We start from the raw sequence: 6000 nt of genomic DNA, 5'->3' as shown, positions 1-6000 counted from the left end.
CTCATCTGTAATTGCCTTGACCCGCTCCAAGTGCACGAACGGATCATCACCGGTTTCAAACTGGGGAGCACCCAGCTTCATATAGTCGGTCATCTTGACCTTGCTCCCACTGGCTGAGTTAGATCTAGGAGGTTGAGCAACTGGGGCTGCTGGTTCTGCAGGTGGTGGAGGTGGTGCAACATTTTATGAGGTAGGGTTTGTTGGATTTGGATAGTAGGGTGGAGGTGGATACATTGGGTACTGAGAGTACGGTGGGTAGTATGGTGGGTATGGCATCTGCGTGGGATAAGGGGTGAAACTAGGGTAATCCGATGTACTTCCCATCGAATACCCGGGATGTTGTGAGAAATGTGGGTAGTGAGGTGGCTGTACAAATCCCGAGGCCTGAGTGCCTCCTTGGGACTCTCCCATTCCTTCCTCTGACATATTGACTCCCAAACTGCCATCCCTCCTCTGTTCTACGTCCATATCATCCCCCATATCCTCTGACGCTCCTCCCTGAACTGTCCCTCTGACTGATCTGCTCCTACTCAGATCCAGAGACCTTCTAGGGTCTCTTGCTACTCTGTCCCTGTTGGACCTGCTAGACATTGCCCTAGGCAATGCTGGAGGACGGGCGCTCATGCCCTCATCCTCAGGTGGTACTCCAATCAATCTTGCTGATCGACGAGTTCCTCTCATCCTGTTTTCTGAAAAACAGTACACATCACAAGGAACATTAGCATCATATGGTTCATGTGGGCACACATGAACCCGCATCACATACATCACATATCATAGCATATCATTAATGCACATGCATAAAGTCATGGCATTTCACATCATCATGTGAGACAGGACTCCACATCCTATCCTAGTGGACATGATCTTTTCCTATTGTGCTTGACCTTCTATAACCTCTATGAGCCCGACACTCTAGGTCCGACCATATGAACCTAGGGCTCTGATACCATTCTGTAACGACCCAAAAATCGGACCGCTACCGGCGCTAGGATCCAGATCGGCTTAAGGCCGCCGGGACCCGTAGCAAGCCTGACATAAAACCTGTAAACCTGTATAATCCCATACATGATCAACAACATACATAAAAAAATTAAAAACTTTTCTTTCCATGAACATCAACCAAACTCAACCTATGCATAAACTTTAACATAACATTGATCCCTCTGTGGGATCTCATCTGTGCCCCCACTGGGTAACATAACATCTGTTGAGTTGGTTTACATAAACATCATAAAAATTTCTAAGATCATGTATTAAAAGGGATACAACAATCTATGGTCAAGCACACACTAACATCCATAAAACTCATTACATAACTATACTGTACTTTTACATTACAATTTGATCATGTCCATTGCTAGCTATTACATAAGCATGACTTCTTTACTCTATCCGGACTCCCGCACTATACTGTACCTGCAAGCCTGGGGTAAAGGGAGGGGTGAGCTAAAAGCCCAGTGAGTAGAGCTAGTAAAACACGTTAACACTATGCTCTATGAAATGCATCATAACACAAACAATTCACATAAGGGTTGGGTGAACTCGTCACCAATTAGTCCAAATTAACTCTGTGCCAGGCCTGTAGAATGGGGTCCTGGTCTTTCCTGTCAGAACATATATTACTTACCATTTTCCCAGGGCCTCCTCTGGCTCCTGGTCTTCAAGTCCCATAACCGTGCTAGACCATAGGATGGGATCCTGGTCTTTCCTTACTCTGTGCCAGGCCTGTAGACTGGGGCCTGGTCTTTCTTACTCTGTGCCAGGCCTGTAGCATGGGGCCTGGTCTTCCTGTCATTGACTAACTGGGTCATCCGACATTCACCCACAACAACAACAACTTATGCAATGCGGCATATTCGTGAAAACTAATGCAATCATCCTATTGCATAATCATGATGCATGAAACATGATAAATCATTTAATTTAAAAGATTAAGTTTTAGTTCCACTCACCTCTGGCTGACTCTGACAATACCGAAGCAGCTGAACTCACTGCTGGGGTCCTCGGTTCCTCGGGTCCGAACCTACACAGGTGGACTCAAATGAGGGACCAAACATACGTAATTACAACTCTAATATACTCCCCAAAAACCCCCTAAAACATCCTGAAAATATCACATCGAGATATGCATGAAATGGTTGAACAGGGCACTTTCGGCGGCCGAAAGTCCTAGACAGATCCGAAAGTCAGGCACTTTCGGCGGCACCTTCGGCGGCCGAAAGTCCCAGACAGAGACGAAAGTATCTTTTCGGGGGCAACTTCGGCAGCCGAATGCTGCCTCTACAAAGGGGGTTCGGCGGCCGAAACTCCCTTCGGCGGCCGAACCTGGTTTCTGCCAGAAGGGCAGAAACTTGGTTCACATGAATCCCTTGCCTCCCAAAACCTCAAATCAAGCATATATCTCAACCAAATCATGCATACAAGTTCCTAGGGGCCTCAAAACATCAAATACCCCAACTACAACACTTCAAACATACTCAAACAAGCCACATTGTTCAAAACATCAATATTAACCCATAAACTCAACATATACCCTAACATGCATTTCTACTCATAGATCTTGCATAAAACTTATTTAAAACACATAAGGAGCTTAAGATCGGCTCTTACCTCTTGAAGATCGAGAGGGAGACGACCTAAACTTGGAGATCCACAAAAATGAGCTCCTGAGTTCCCAAAGCTCCAAAACTTGCTTTAAACGCTCAAAACTTGCAATGTGAGTTTAAAACTCAAGAAAAATGGAAGAGATTTGGAGGAAGAACACTAGAGTTGCAAAGGGAAGGTCGGAAGCTTGCTGTGGCCGAAAATGGGAGAAAACTCGCCCATTTCGGCTAAGTGCCCCTTTTATAGGTGGCTGGCCAGGCCACGTTCGGGGGCCGAATGTGCCTCCGCATCCATGCAATGTTCGGCGGCCGAACTTGACTTTCGGCGGCCGAACTTGACTTTCGGCGGCCGAACCTGAACTTCCCTAACTCATGCTTTCGGGGGCCTAACGTGCCTCCAAAACGCATGCATGTTCGGCGGCCGAACTTGACTTTCGGCGGCCGAACCTGGGTTTTCCTCCAAGGACTTTTCATGCAAAAACTCATTCAATTTCATACTCAAAACCATTAAAAACATGAAAACATTTCATAAAAACATGATTCTACCCTTCTAGAGGTCTCCGACATCCGAGATTCCACCGGACGGTAGGAATTCCGATACCGGAGTCTAGCCGGGTATTACACTATGCAAGTCTGGCGTCCCTCAACAGGGCAAAACACCTCTCCTCCAGAACAGTGACCTCTTGGTGGAGTTGCTGTTGCTGAAACCATGACTCCTCCACTACCAAAGCCATCTCTTTCAGGTCCTCGATGTTCTTGTTGAGTTCCTGCTAAAGGACAGTAACCCGGGCTAAAGCTTCCTCCCTTTGAGCCATTGCCTCCTCACACCAAGCCTGGGCTTCGTCCCGTTGAAGCTTAACTGCCTCACATTGAGCCAGGCCTCATCATATTGGGCTCTAGCCTCATCTCGTTCATGACAGAACTCCTCCAGAGAAGACAACTGCGCCAAAGCCTCGTCCCATCTAGACTTTACCACAAAAGCCTGCTCGAAAGCCCTGTCGGCCTCATCCCGCATTCCTGCCAAGAGAAGGGTGAGGTCGTCGAGCTGGCTTTTGAGTACCACTATGTGCCCGCGAGTATCACCAGTCGCCACGAGATTCTCCACACGACGGTCCTCATCAATCTGCAGGTCCATCGAGCTCTGGGGGGACTGATCCTGAGTATTGATTTCCATATATATGCCCAGCGCCTAGTAGAAGGAGACAACAAGCAAAGTTAGAAAACAACAGAAACAAAGCAAACTAAAAAATGACAAAGTGACTTACCATGAGGAGCATCTCTCGGAGGCTATCTCCCAGCTCCTCCCGGGACTGCGAGCGAAAGGCCACCTGTTGCCTAGTGGAGCAGGCCAGATGGCTGGCCAGAGCTAGGAAGTGCAGATCAAAGACATCAGATATCTCGCCAAACATCTTCTCCCACAACAGCTCGGCCATAGAGGTCGCCGCGAACCCAGGAGTTATTTCGGCAGTGTTGAGGAGCTTGTTGTTAGGGGCAGAAGACAATAACCCCATAGCTTGTTTCCTCTTCTCAGCAGGAGGAGGGAGAATGGCCTCGGGCGACTTAGACACGCGAGTCCTCTTGAAGGCCTGGCCCTTAGGAGGGACCTCAATAGATGGATCTTGCTTGCCAGTAGCTTCCTTGCTCACGATACCACCACTGGCAGCGGCCTGTTTGGGATGAGGTGCAGAAGGGACGACCTCAGGCCCTCCCTTGGAGCTACCCTCCGTAGATTCTTCGATGGTAATGGACTCTTGGGAGACTGGAGTGGAGGTCAACTTGGGTTTAGGAGTCATAGGAGATCTGGAGGAGCTCGGAGTCTTGCCACAGGTGGAAGCCTTAGAGGCCCCAAAACAGGAGCCCTTGGAGACCGAAATGAGAGCACGAGATGAAGCCGAGGTAGGGGGAGTAGTCTGGGCAGCTACAGGAGGAGAAATGGCATGAAAGACCTCCCAGGTCACATCGACCACAGATCGACCAGCCCGGAAGGCCTCCAAGGTGCCCGTCATGTTCTCCCTGGAGATTGTGAAGTTCTTTGGCGGCTTGATTTGTTCCATTAGAAAAGAAGAGGCTGTGAAAGGCAAAAATAGCCAAACAGTTAGAAACAAATGCAAGAAAGGGTAAAAACAGGAGAAAGATAGAACATCAACAAGCAAATACCAACTTTCCAGCAGTCTTGAAGACTGGACACGAACATGCACTTCTCGACATCATACTTTCGAGAGATAAAAGTCAGTCTGAGAAGGCAAATTTGGTCTAACAGGGACAGCCGAGGAAGGTCGTTACACCCTGGGGGGACATCCCTCCAAGAGAGGTCCACCTCCCAAGATAGTCCCGAGTCTTCCTTCAGCTCCACCACGGTGAAACTTTCCCGCCAACCCTTAATGTAGTCTTTATGATTCGAGAAGATAGATAATCCTCCTCGGCAAGCAAAATAATAAAATCCTTGGCTAGCCCTAACCAAGCGAAAAAAGGTGGAGAACAGGGCAGTAGACGGGGTGAAACCCCAACACATGCTGATGGACTTAAAAGAACACATAAAGAGGATGGAGTTGGGCCCAAGCATACAAGGGGTTAAATAGCGCAAAACCTCTATGAAAAATGGGGAAAAGAGGAAGGTCAAGCCAAATTCGCGTTGTTTGGCAAAGAAAACCAAGCTACAATCCCTCTGGGGGTCAACCAGACTAGGCGGTGGAGGAACAAGAAGAACAATCCTCTCATTACGATGAGCAGCCTTAATATGGAAGTGGGGGATATCTAGGTATTCCCGAGGAAAGAAATTAGAAAGAGATGCAGGAGTGATGCTAGACTTCAGTGTAATACCTGGCTAGACTCTAGTATCGGAATTCCTACCGTCCGGTGGAATCTCGGATGTCGAAAACCTCTAGGAGGGTAAAACCATGTTTTTATAAAATGTTTTCATGTATTTTATGGTTTTAAGTAAGAAAGAAATTGAGTTTTGAATGAAAAAGACCATGGAGGGAAATCTAGGTTCGGCCGCCGAACCTCATGTTCGGCCGCCGAACTTGCATGAGTTTTGAAGGCACTTTAGGCTTCCGAAGGTGGCCTGGCCAGCCCCTATAAGAAGCCCCATGGCCAAAAATGGGCGAGTTTCTTCCCCATTTCCGGCCAAAGATGAGTCCATGCCCTCCCGTGGTTGATTTTGATGATTTTCCTCAAATCTTTCAAGTGTTAACAAGTGTTTACTCGGTTTTTGAAGATTTGTGAGCTTAGAACAAGTTTTTGGAGTTTGGTGACCCAAGGAGCTAGATCTCTCCCATCTCCGAGTTGGATTGCCTCTCCTCTCGATCTTCAAGAGGTAAGAATAGATCCTCACCTCTTTTCATGTTTTGATTAAGTTTCATGAAGGTTCATGGGGTAGAAATACATGATTAGG

The sequence above is a fragment of the Manihot esculenta genome, chromosome 7 (assembly GCF_001659605.2).
Source record: "Manihot esculenta cultivar AM560-2 chromosome 7, M.esculenta_v8, whole genome shotgun sequence".
In the NCBI taxonomy this organism is placed as follows: domain Eukaryota; kingdom Viridiplantae; phylum Streptophyta; class Magnoliopsida; order Malpighiales; family Euphorbiaceae; genus Manihot; species Manihot esculenta.
The sequence above is the reverse complement of the archived record's forward strand: the minus strand, read 5'-3'. Positions refer to the sequence as shown.